Below are 13339 nucleotides of genomic sequence, written 5' to 3'. Positions count from 1 at the left end.
GTAATTGTCATATCCCCTACTTTTGGAAGGCATATGATGCCCTAAATTGAACTGAAGACCAGTAGCGAGGTTGCTGAATTTTACCACTCCTCTGATATCACTGCAGACTGGCAGAGCACCGCTAATAGCCTGATAATGATGTAATGTTGAGTGTTGTCCCATTTCGTTTTCATTTTCAAGGGTCAAGGTGGCACTTGAAAACAAGGGGTAGGGGTAAAAATAAGAAATGAGTAAATCTACTGTATCAAATGCTGAAGTCTATAAATAGTGGGTGTAAGTGTCAGGTGACTCTAGATGTTGAAGAGTATGGTGAAGTGCCAGATTAGATGCCAGATGCTTCATACATGAACTGCAGCGGATCAATCTTTGGTGATATGCAAAATTTCAGATGGGTGAGAATGAGGATTTTATGACTACAGCTGTAAAGCCTGGAGTGGTAAGCTACACTATACTGCCAAAAGTATTCACTCACCCATCCAAATCATTGAATTCAGGTGTTCCAATCACTTCCATGGCCACAGGTACATAAAACCAAGCACCTAGGCATGCAGACTGCTTCTACAAACATTTATGAAAGAATGGGTCGCTCTCAGGAGCTCAGTGAATTCCAGCATGGTACCGTGATAGGATGCCACCTGTGCAACAAGTCCAGTCTTGAAATTTCCTCGCTACTACATATTCCACGGTCAACTGATAGTGGTATTACAACAAAGTGGAAGTGATTGGGAATGACAGCAACTCTGCCACGAAGTGGTAGGCCCTGTAAAATGACAGAGCGGGGTCAGTGGATGCTGAGACGCATAGTGCGCAGAGGTCGCCAACTTTCTGTAGAGTCAATTGCTACAGACCTCCAAACTTCATGTGGCCTTCAGATTAGCTCAAGAACAGTGCGTAGACAGCTTCATGGAATGGGTTTTCATGGCCGAGCAGCTGCATCCAAGCCTTACATCACCAAGCACAATGCAAAGCGTCGAATGCAGTGGTGTAAAGCAGCCGCCACTGGACTCTAGAGCAGTGGAGACGTGTTCTCTGGAGTGACCAATCACGCTTCTCCGTCTGGCAATCCAATGGACGAGTCTGGTTTTGGCGGTTGCCAGGAGAACGGTACTTGTCTGACTGCATTGTGCATTGTGTATAAAGTTTGGTGGAGGGGGGATTATGGCACCACGTCTGTCCATGACAGACAGGTCAACCTGCGACCCGGCTCCACCCCTGCCCCTATAGCCACGGTCGACCTATCTGACTGAGTCATTCTAAAGAGATTTCTTCCCGTACCTAAGCAAGGAGGGAAGTGTTGGTGAAACACTTTACTCTGTTATCAAAGAACCAGGCATTACGTTAAGTAACCCAACATTCTTTTTCTAACTTTGTTTAGTGTTTCACTATGGGAGATTTAGACTACTCCCGGATTGCGCTACTCCACTGATCCATAGCTCAAGGGCCCTGTGATGGCGCTGCATTACACTGATGCGGAGGCATCATCTCCTAGCACTGCATGCGCCAGGGATGGGCTTGTGACATCTAACCTGTAAAAACGTGACATCTAAATGTAAAAATGTGTTCTCTGAAGCCCAGCTTGCAGCGGTGCACAGATCCAGTACTGACACGCCCCTGAACAAAGCCCAGGATGTCGCCATGCCTCTAGTAGAATGGGCTCTCAGGCCCTCTGGTGGCTGTGAGCCCTTACACTTGCAAGCCAGGGCTATAGCCTCCAAAATCCAGTGTGATAGCCTTTGGCAAGACAACGGCTTCCCTTTATAAGGAGCAGCCCATGACACAAACAGCTGGTCATGCCTTCTAAAGTCCGTCGTCCTAACTAAATACTGACATATGGCCCTAACAGGGCATAAGCAGTTCAGTCTCTGATCCTCCACAGTCGCAAAGGGTGGGGGGTATAAAGCTGCCAGCTCTACCATCACGCATCTGTAGGCCGAGTCCATTACCTTTGGCACATATGCAGGATTGGGGCGCAAGCACACTCTCGTGTTGCAAGGGTCAAACTGTAAACATGATGGATGGATGGGCAATGCCTGTAAGTCACTCCCCCTTTTTGCTGTGGTCAGAGACAGAAGCAAGGCTGTCTTGAGAGAGAGGAACTTTAGCCCCACACCCTCCAGGGGTTCAAAGGGGTGACAGCAAAGGGCATCCAGCACCAAGGACAAGTCCCATGGTGGGACCAACGGCCTGCCCCTTTCATAAAACGACAGACTAGGGGGTGCCGCCCCACAGGCTTGTCCCCAAAACCCATATGGCAAGCTGAGATAGCTGCTAGGTAGACCTTGATTGTTGGTGCCAGAGGAACTGCCTGCAGATCAATGCAGGAAAAACCAAGGAGCTGGTGGTGGACTTCCGCAAGTCCAAACATTCTCCTCCGGTGCCTGTGAACATCCAGGGAATGGACATTGAGATTGTGAAGTCCTATAAGTACCTGGGTGTTCACCTCAACAACAAGCTGGACTGGACTGACAACACAGTTGCCCTCTACAGGAAAGGCCAGAGCAGGCTACATCTCCTGAGGAGACTCAGGTCCTTTGGCGTGCAGGGGGCACTTCTCAGGACCTTCTTCGACGCTGTGGTGGCATCAGCCATTTTTTATGGAGTGGTGTGCTGGGGCAGCAGCATCTCCATTGCTGACAGGAAGAGACTGAATAAGATCATCAGGAAGTCCAGCTCTGTCCTGGGATGTCCTCTTGACCCAGTGGAGGTGGTGGGGGACAGGAGAATGAGGACTAAGCTAACAAACATGCTGAAGAACCTGTCCCACCCCATGCACCGCTCTCTGACAGCACTGAGCGAGCAGCTCCTTCAGTGCCCGGCTGCGGCACCCGCGGTGCGTGAAGGAGAGATACCGCAGGTCCTTCCTCCCAGCCGCTGTCAGACTCTATAACAGTCACGGCACTCAGTAGACAGTAGTTTACAATTACTTTCCATGTGCAAGAACTCTCAACATCACTGCCATAGCACTTTACTGTGTGCAATATCTCAATACACCATGCGTAGTATATTCACTGCGGATCATTGTCAACAAGTTTACCACCATTATGTGCAATTATGTCAAGTGGAATATTTCTCCATTTATTTACTGTTTATTTATTTGCTATTTTATTCACTGTGCAATACTCATTACAATACATACATTTCTACATTTCTAAATTTAAATTTAATACTTTGTATATTTTTGTATATTATACATATATATCTTTATACTTTTATTGTTTATTCTATTTAAATATTGTTTGTATATTTCCTGCTACTCTGTCTTCTGTGCTGCTGTAACACCGCAAATTTTCCCGTTGTGGGATTAATAAAGGATTATCTTATCTTATCTTATTTTATCTTATCTGAAAGGCCTTTACCTTTATCTAACAGATCCTGTAGAAAGCAGAGTAAGTCCGCTAGTGAGCACTGAAAGGAAGTGATATTCCTCAGAGCACACCAATCCTCAAACACTCGCCATTTATTGCCATATAGTGAATGTGTAGAGAAGGCCCTGGAGCTTTGTACTGTATCAGTGACAGCAGGGGGCAGGCCTGCAGCATTTAGATTCCACCTCTCACGGGCCAGGCCCAGAGAGCCATGTTGTCTGGGTGTGGGTGGTAGATTTCCCCATCTGCTTGTGACAGCAGGTCTCTCTGTGGTGGGAGGGGCCAAGGCTGGCCCGCAAGAAGTTGGACAATCTCTGCCACCCAGTGCTTGGATGGCCAGTGTGGAGCTATTAGAATTAAAGACAGACCCTGATCCTTCACTCTGACCAGTGTGGGGGAGATCAAACTCAGGGGTGGAAACACATACAGAAGGACGTCTGGCCATGGGTGGGCTAGAGCATCCACACTCAGTGATGCATTTTCGTCTAGCAGGGAAAAATAAAGAAGACAAAGGGGCGTTTTCTCGCGAGGCGAATAGATCTACGGCTGCCTGGCCGTACCTCTGCCACAGCTGAGCCACCACTTACAGGTGAAGTCTCCAGTCTCCGTACAAAGGATTTCCGCTTGACAGGAGATCCGCCCCCCTGTTCAGTATTCCTGGCACATGTGGCGCGGAGGGATAAAAACTGGGTGCTGCACCACAGGAGAAGCTTTCTCATCAGCCTGTGTAGCTGCAGCGAGCGCGTGCTGCCCTGTCGGTTGATATATGCCACCACTGTGGAGTTGTCTGTCTTTATTAATACGTGCTGGCCCTGGAGAAATTTCCTGAAGTGTTTCACTGCTAAGAACACCACAAGAAGTTCCAGATAATTTATGTGTGCTTGACTCAGCTGTGGAGGCCACACGCCATTCACAGCTCTGCCTATCAGAGTTGCTCCCCAACCTGAGAGGGACACATCTGTCGTTAAGGTTATCCTCGTGGACACACCCCCCTAGAGGAATTCCTGCTGTCAGAACAGCGAAGTTTCTCTAATAGCAGAGTGCTGTCATACAAGCCAACATTGTTTTGACTGGGCTGCTGAGGTGGCGGCGGGTGCACAGGTGAAAAGACGCAGCCCATCGCTGAAAATCTCTTATCATGAGGAGCCCCCACTGCATCACTGAAATCGCTGATGCCATAAGACCCAGCATAAGCAGACATAGCCTTAACGGAACCGTGTTCTGTAACTGAAAACGGGCTAGGCATTGCATGAATGACACTACTCTCCTCTCCGACAGGCTGGCTCGATAGGAGAAGGAGTTTATGTTGAGACCCAAGTACTTTATACACTGTGAGGACTCGAGACGACTCTTTTTCACATTTATTTTCAATCCCAGATTCCTCAGGTGAACACACTGTGATGGAATCCCTGATCACTTGCTCCTTTGAGTGGGAGCAAATTAAGTAATCATCTATGTATGAGAAAATTCTGATACCGTTGTTTCTCAACGGAGCCAGCGTGCTTCCACACCCTTGCTGAACATCAGCGGGGCTAGAGAGGTATTCATAGGCTGTGCCCTTTAATGCAAAACTGAGAAATTTTCTGTGTACGGGTAGATGTCTATGTGAAAATAAGCAACCGACAGATCTGTTGTTACAAACCAATCGTGCTGTCAAATTGATCAACAAAGCACTTTGTGTGTTAACATCCTGGACGTATATTTGCGTAGATGTCTGTTTAAAACACAGACCCAGTAAACATTTGGTCGTTGAAACAACGTTGAAATCACGTATCTGACTGCCGTTTAAACTACGCTTTATTAAGGTTCAAAATGAAAGTTGAAAAGACGTCTAAACTTAGCCGTTGAAAAAACGGCCAAAATAGTCACATTAAAGACGTCATTTTAAGGCCGTTGATTTAACGTTGAAATCACGTACATACCTGCTGTTTAATTTACGTTTTCTTATGGTTGAAAATGAAACTTGAAAAGACGTTCAAGCTTAACTGTTGAAAAGACGACCAAAAAAGTCACAGTAAAAACGTCATTTTAAGGTGTTCTAAGGCCTTGGAAAAAATTATCAATTATAAATTAAAAGGCATTGAAAAGTCATCCAAAATTAATTTCCACTAGTACACTCTCAAAAAAAGATAACACTTTACCATGAATCCTATATAGAACCATTTCATGCTTAATACACTGTACAATAGAAGAACCTTTTTTGGTGCTATATAGAATGAATATTTCTATATAGAACCATATACAGCGCATTATCTGTCAATGTGAAGAACCTTTTTACCATGCAAAAAAACTTCCTGTAGTTAACTAACAATTTTGATTCCAATGTAAACATAAAACAAACTTTGTTAAATGGAAACTTTATTGAAAACGTGTACTTATTATTAATTTCATTTGTGGAACATAAAACTGGACCATGAACTTCGTTAGGACTAAGACAAAGATCCTATGCATCAATTCAGAAAGAATTTTCAAACCTTTGAACCATAAGCTGTGTCAGTATTGTACATGATTTTCAATGTTTTAATGTAAAGGAGATCAAGATGATTATTTAACAAGACAAAATCTTGCATTTTAGTTTCTGAGAAGTCAAACAAGAAAAGAAAAAAAAAAGTTAAAAGCTCTGCAGGGGGCATGCTTGAGGTGATCGGCCACAGCAGAATCCAACTCATGAGCTGTGGCTTTGTTGTTCCACTTCAGAACTGCAGCTAACATAAAACACAAACAAGACTGTTACAATTAATGCACACACAAAGCATTAAAATCTCTTGACAAAAACAGACAGATCTGTGGAAGGTGAAAGCCATTCTAACATCATACTTATTACTTATTTAGTCTTACTTATCAATTAATAGTCACAATGCCACAAGGCCTTTGACAGCTTTTAATTCACATATATTTAAACCTTTCAAATCTGAAATATGTTTCCATATAATATACATAATATTTTCCTGTCTGCAATGTAGCCAGTAAGGAGGCAACTGATAATTACAAATCTATTTTTTTAGTTATTTTTAAATGTTTATTTCAGTGGGCTTCTAAACAACTGCAAAGTAGTGATGTTGTGATATGTTCTTTTAAATGCAAAGGGCTTGAGCTTGTCTCTAATTTTATATACTGTCTCTAATTTTATATATTCTCCTAAGACTCATTTCTAAACTCTGTACTAGACTGCTGGGAACTGAAAAGCCTCTCTCTTATTTTGGTCAGTGTTTATTTGTTAAAAGAATAAAGCACAGTCCAAAGAACGAACTGGGTAGTAAATAGTACAGAATGCAGCTATATAACATAGGAAGCATCACAGAAAAGCTCAGTATTGTTATTTGACTTTTTTATATGCCTTACAAATTCCAATATCAAATTTGACTGAAATGACTACAATTAATGATTCTGCTTCTTTAGTTTAGTATTGGTGTTAAGTGTAACATTGCTCAAACACTAGAAGACAATATTAACCCAGATGTTTTTCCATAAATACATCCCTAAAACTTCTCTCAACCCTCTCAAACCTCATCTAGGTCTCCATTAGAGTCAGCAGACTTGTCAGTGTAGTGTAGAACACAGAATGACTTACTTTGAACTATAGAAATGAACAAAACCTCACCACTACGGCCATTTTAGGCAACACAAAGGCTGCACAGGACTGATGTTGGATCAGTAATTATGACTGTCATTTCCATAAAAAACGATTCTAGATCAGCAATCCTACTACTGAGACAGAGAGGTCACCCACGGCACTTACTCTGTGATGACGTTTTGTTCACTTTTATAGCCCACAGTATGTCATACTGTGTTGTACACCACACTGAAAAGTCTGCGCCACCTTAATGAAGACATGAAATGATTTAGGTGAATATTGACTTCTAGTGTTTGTTAGAAATGTTAGCTTCACAGCTCCATTGCTAAACTAAAGACACAAACTTTGGACACCAATTATGTCTTGGCCAAAAGACTACATTGGGGGTAAGCAGAAAATTGTTTAAATTTTATATTTTGCTGAACCATTCCTTTAAATAGGCTCTTAGTCATAAAATGAGTGTGGCAACTGATAACCAGGAAACCGGTGCATAAATTGTTAACACATTACGTTCTATTCTGTTTGCGATAATACTTACTTTTTTAACTTGTGCACATTAATTGACCACTGCCAGTATGTTGTTGTGGCACACAGACAAATCCAGTCAGCTTCTGAAACAAATATTTGTTTGCAAAAGATGACAGTCAGCTACAGTTAATTCAGTAACTGATCTCTGATAGGACATTTCATTGTCTAAGAAAACCTCACTAATGATTTCAACTTGTGTAGCCAAAGCTAATGAACGAAGCGTCAGAATGACTGCCACATTTCCCCTCCCTACCAACATCTAGAAACACAGCTGTAGCTTCTGCAGCTGTATAAAAAAATAAGCTAGCTAGCTAGCTAGAGTTAGCTACTCAAATTACCTAGCTGCATAAGCTAACTACTTTCAAATTTGGTAAAATAATCATTAATTGTGGTATTTCGTTTCAAAATAAAAATATGCTCCTGGCAGTTTTAAAATGAGCCTCGAGCTATTCATGTATGTGACCACAAGCTTAGGTAAATCAGCTCAATATAGCTAACGGCTAACTTTTACAAATGAGCCCGCGCAAAAATCCAAGATGAACACCGACGTAGACGCTATATGGAGTGCTACATTCACAATATACAGCTGCTATTCACGTTAGCGTTTTACTAGAATGATAATTTGGGGTGTTTCTAAGAAGTTATTAGCAAATACTTATACAGGGCAACAACAGAAACAGCTAATTTCAGAAAACGTGTGTTGTCGTGATGAATCAATAGCGTTAGCTAGCGAGCTTAGCTTTTATCAGGACCTTCATCATCAATCACACTGAATAAAGGGAAATAAAATGACCGTTACCTTCGTTAATAAGGTTTTAATTCGCTATATTCAGCCAGTACAGACAAATCTTTAAATCTGCGTTAATGCCGTGCCCAACCGACCGCTATGTTTCCCGTAGTTAGCACGACTGTTCTAGCACTAGCTAACCTTAGCAAGACAGCTTCAGCAACTGTATCAAATACTAACTAGCTAGCTAGCTGGCTAACACATACCCTCTATTCATGAACAAACGATAACACTAGCTAATATTTAAAAAATTCTTTGTAAGCTTAGTGACTCGTATATGGCAAAAGGTCTACCTAAAACGGCCAGCTAACGTTTACTCACCTGGACCAATGTGGACAGTAGCGCTGTGTGCTGTGGGCGGCTCGCTGAGGACTTTCTCAAACGGGGTCCAAAGGGGCAGTGATTGGTGTCCGTTCAGATGGATATCGCGTCTTCTTTAACCCGCTTGATACATCCAACAAACCCACAGCGCTTAAATGACAGGACTGCCTTGCTGACAGTGGAAATGCAGTTGCAAACAGGATTGCAAATATTCATTTTGGCAGAGCTGAAGGGTAATGATGACGAAATACAATAAAATGGGCGTTTTTTAATGTCAGAGTCAGACCATATTAAGATAATGAAAATGAATGGTCAAAACGCTGCTTTTCTATATTAAAAGTTTCCAGCTATTATACAATACAATAAATTAAAACGCAAATATGTTTGCATTCAAATTCGAATTGTGTCTTAAATAATGCATACTGCTATGAGATATGCAATTACAAACACCATTTCAGTAGGAGTTGTAGCCGAGATGTTACTGTGCCGTCCCCCTTTGTTCCGTCACAGAAATCCCGGAAGTACGGGACAGCGGCTTCTGTCCCGGTACACACAGCGGCATAGCGGCTTCTGTGCCGGTACACACAGCGGCAAAGCGGCTTCTGTCCCGGTACACACAGCGGTACAGCGGCTTCTGTGCCGGTACACACAGCGGAACAGCGGCTTCTGTGCCGGTACACACAGCGGAACAGCGGCAAAAGTTTTAACACATGAAAAGTATATTAAATGCTTTGTATAACAGTTCTGCCCACACAATCTATTAAAAAGCCTTCCATGTGTCTTTTTTTTCATCTAACAGCATGCTTTTCTTACAGTTGGGGTCAGTTTCCTGTACAGGGATTAAGTCTTGTTCCAGAGTACTATTTTCCATTTAATGGGAAATACAATCCAGACATACGCTTAATCCCTCTCTGGGAATCCATGTATGATTCTGCTGAACGCTGTTTGCTGGTAAAGATAATGATTGCTTCACAACTATAACTTGTTGTGAATAAATACTCCTGCATGACGTCACAGGCATGATGCTCTTCAACCCCAACAAACACCCCATGATTTTTCACATTATAAAGCAGTAACCAGGCACTAGCATACTATATGTCTGATGTAAATGTATATATTTAATAAGTGTTTGATGAATCATAAAAAGATTTACACCGAAGTTTAAACTGAGTTGAGTCACGTGACTGTATTACTTTATCAGGCTATGACGGTTTTGTGATCATGTCAGGTAAGGCGTAGTCCAACGTAACTAATTCATTCAGCCTGTTAGATTATATTTTTATGTATATGTAACGTTTGTATAATTAGTAGAATATACTGACATTGATTATCGGGGAAACAGGCAAAGTACCGAATTTGCATCGGTGACAGAACTGGAAAAAAAAGCAAACAGTTCACAATGCCCCTACTGCAAGAAGACGACCATCTGCTCGGAAAGACATCTGTCGTCTAAACATTTGAGATATGCCATATATTATGCAGATAAAAAGGTAAGCATTTTATTCAAGTTTTTTTGTAATATTTGCCTTTATATTGTTTGCTATGAGAGTTACATTAGAGAGGATCACCAAACATGTACACAATTTTACGTTTCATATTTACCTTTGTCTAAATTTGATCGGTTTATGTGCTAAAAAAAGTAAGGTAACACTTTATTTTGAGTGGTGCTTTTCAGATTAAATACTCAACAGACTCTCAATAACATCAACACGATATCAATGATGTAGCAGCAGTGAATCATCTGAATACTTTTAGTAGATTACTGACATTTTAATTAACTGCATAAAGATTTTTTTAATCGGTCGAATTCTGTTGTTTCTCACTTTAAGTGACCAAGTTTATATCTGTAGATGTTAATCTGAAAATTCACTGAACATGTAACAGATCTAATACAGACCATCTCAACATCCTCAACAAGACACACTGCTGACACCATTCTGTAACTGAAGCTTAGCTGGATTAGCTTTTGGTTGATTTTATGATTAGGGCCAGGGTAAGGGTTTTTAGGTTTTGGGTTGAGCTTCAGGTTAGGGTTAGGATTAGGATTAAGATACAGCTTCTTCACTGAAATATTGTGAATATGTTGCCGATACACTTTTAAGTGTTTATTAATCATTTACCAAGGACCACTCAAACTAAAGTGTTATTAAAATTAAAAATCAGAGGTTACATTATTGTTGACTCGGCAAGTCAATTCCAAAAGAATATGTGAGGCCCTTTAAACTAACATTCAAACATAATTAGCTGTCACATACACTATAAAACCTCTTACACTCTTTAACACACTCTCACACGCATCACCAAAACTTGTACACACACTGCCAAACTCTCTGACAGTGATATTTCATTCTGTTATTGGGATTGTGACAGCGGTAGTGTGTTTATTGTATAATAGAGTGTGAAAGAGCTTAGAAAAGGTTAAGAGAAGTTGCAGACAACTTTCTGACCACAAAGGACAACTTCTTTACTTTTACACATCATGCTGCAGTCTGAAGAAGAAAGATGACCAATGCTTCAGTTACACTTGTATTGGTCATTCCCTTACTTCTTCAGACTGCTGCATGGTGGATGAAAAGTCCTAGTGTGGTCTTGAAGTTGTCTGCAAATTTTCTGTGGAAGCCAACCAGAAACCATGATTATAAAACCGTCTCTCACACACTATCAAAGTCTCACACGCTCTATACTCTCTGGCATGCTAACCATGCACTGTCACACAAACTGCCAAACTCTCTCACACTCACTAAAACACAGTTAAGCATGAGTTTGTGAAGAGCATTTGATGTGTGTAGGAGGTTTCATAAGAGTTTTGGTTGTATGTGTAAGAGACTTGATAATATGTGTAAAAGAATAGGATAAGAAAAATTTTAATATTGGCCTATAAGACCTTTCATATAATGGTCTAATAGACTATAACTACTAAAATATATTTTCTTTTCAGACAGATTCACAATACCATGCATGTGTGCAGAGGTTAAGGATTCAATAAGAAGTCACTGGCATTGCCCCCAGTGTGGGAAAATTATTCTTAAACGTTCAAACTTTGAAGTTCATTTAAATTCTCATGGTACGTATAAGAAACATTACAAATTCCTTTTAAAAACATGTTACTTATTGCTGACAAAAATAATTAAATATTTAGTAATAATTAACTGTTACATTAGACACAACTAATTTAAACCTTTCATATTTATTACAGGCTATTTCACCAAAAAGGTAGAAAAAACAGGTAAGTTTTCTGCTCTGCATATAACAATATACGTAGAAGTACTCTGCTTGCAAAGCAAAAAAACAATAGTCTGACCTAGCGCCTACCTGGCAACATTATAGATTTTCACAAAAAATATCTGTAATATCTGTGGTCCAATTACTTTTTCAGTAATTAATTTTTTAAGGTTAATTACCTTTAGGATTTAAATGGAATAATAAAGGACCTGCTTACGTAATTACTAAACTAAGCTGAACTGAAATATTAACTAACTAAATATAACTCTAAGAATACTTCACTTTAAAACTGATTTCCAATTAATACATTTCCACAACAGGTTCACTTTTAGAAGCTTTACCTTATGCCAAATTGTATGATATTTCATCTATGAAATATAATCTTTTATAATTATCATAATTATTCCATTCTGGATGCATTATTTGAAGCTATTCAATCAAATAATTTACAATTGGTTCACAAGTAAAACTCAATTTTATAGGCCTTTTTGACCATATATTTTCACAAAAGGAGCTAATCCTCTCAAATACTTGAGAGCAGTTATCTTTGATTAATATGTAAAAGATCATATGTGCTAGGGTTAAATATTTCTGATTGATTAAGAAACCAAAATATAAACAAAAGTGAGAAAAGCACTGGATTTCCAAAATAATGTTTGTAATGCTCCAGAGTGGTAATATGTTCTCTATTTCTTACACCGCATTTACAATTAAGTGTGACAAATATGCAAAACCAGAGGGAATCAGGGGAGGGAAAATACTGTAGACTGTTCTTCTTACTCAAATATGTTATCTATGAAGGAATCATAGCATGTCAAATTTTTTAGATGTGCATACATGTAACAGACATAACTTTTTATTTAATCAAAGGCCCATACATTTTTTAGTTTAGGTTGTAAATCAATTTTGAACTCATGGTACACCTTCATAGCTCAATAATTTAGTCTTCTGGAAATGTACTAAAAAGTACTATATAAAACCTCAGTTTTGCCAAAGTAATTTTTGAAAGATTAAATTTCAAAGCTATGTGACATAAATACCTTTAGTTAATCCATAATGTGTGATTCATTCTTTGTTAGAGCCATCTGAACAAAAGTCAAAACTGCAAGAAGAGACTATAAAAAAAGAACCTGAGGGTACAGTGAAATGTCACACATGCCACGTCACATTTTCAAGTGAATACAATTTCAGACGGCACCAAAATATAATCCATGCAAGTGTGACAGAACCCATATTTTGCATTGATGAGAAGAGGGGGATCTTCTTCACTGCCAAGGATAAAACTGGAGTTCGTGTTCCCATCCATGTCATGAAATCCATAAAAAATCAAGTAATTGCATGTGAAGTTGATAACTGTAAGCAATACATGGATATAGCAGAAAGAAGTGGAAGACCAGGGAGAGAATGCCTTCATCTCAACAGAGTACAGACAGCATCAGTTCATATTCCTCCAGCTGCGCTTAAGGACGATAGCCTTCAAAACATGATGGATAAAGGCTTGATGTCTTCATCCAGGGTCAATGAATGCATCAAACTGAACAA

The 13339-nt window shown here is 40.1% G+C and overlaps 1 long non-coding RNA gene across 1 annotated transcript; it reads right to left on the bottom strand.

Moving 5' to 3' along the window:
• Positions 1–5711: 5711 nt before the first annotated feature.
• On the bottom strand, positions 5712–8786 carry LOC118805096. Its single transcript, XR_005007030.1, has 3 exons — positions 8576–8786; positions 7478–7550; positions 5712–6070 (listed from the first exon to the last, which is right to left on the bottom strand). It is a non-coding gene; the product is annotated as an uncharacterized LOC118805096 (long non-coding RNA).
• Between the last annotated feature and the right edge of the window lie 4553 nt (positions 8787–13339).

The sequence above is a fragment of the Colossoma macropomum genome, unplaced genomic scaffold (genome assembly GCF_904425465.1).
Source record: "Colossoma macropomum unplaced genomic scaffold, Colossoma_macropomum, whole genome shotgun sequence".
NCBI classification, from domain to species: Eukaryota; Metazoa; Chordata; class Actinopteri; order Characiformes; family Serrasalmidae; genus Colossoma; species Colossoma macropomum.
This window is presented reverse-complemented; position numbering and strand designations above follow the sequence as displayed.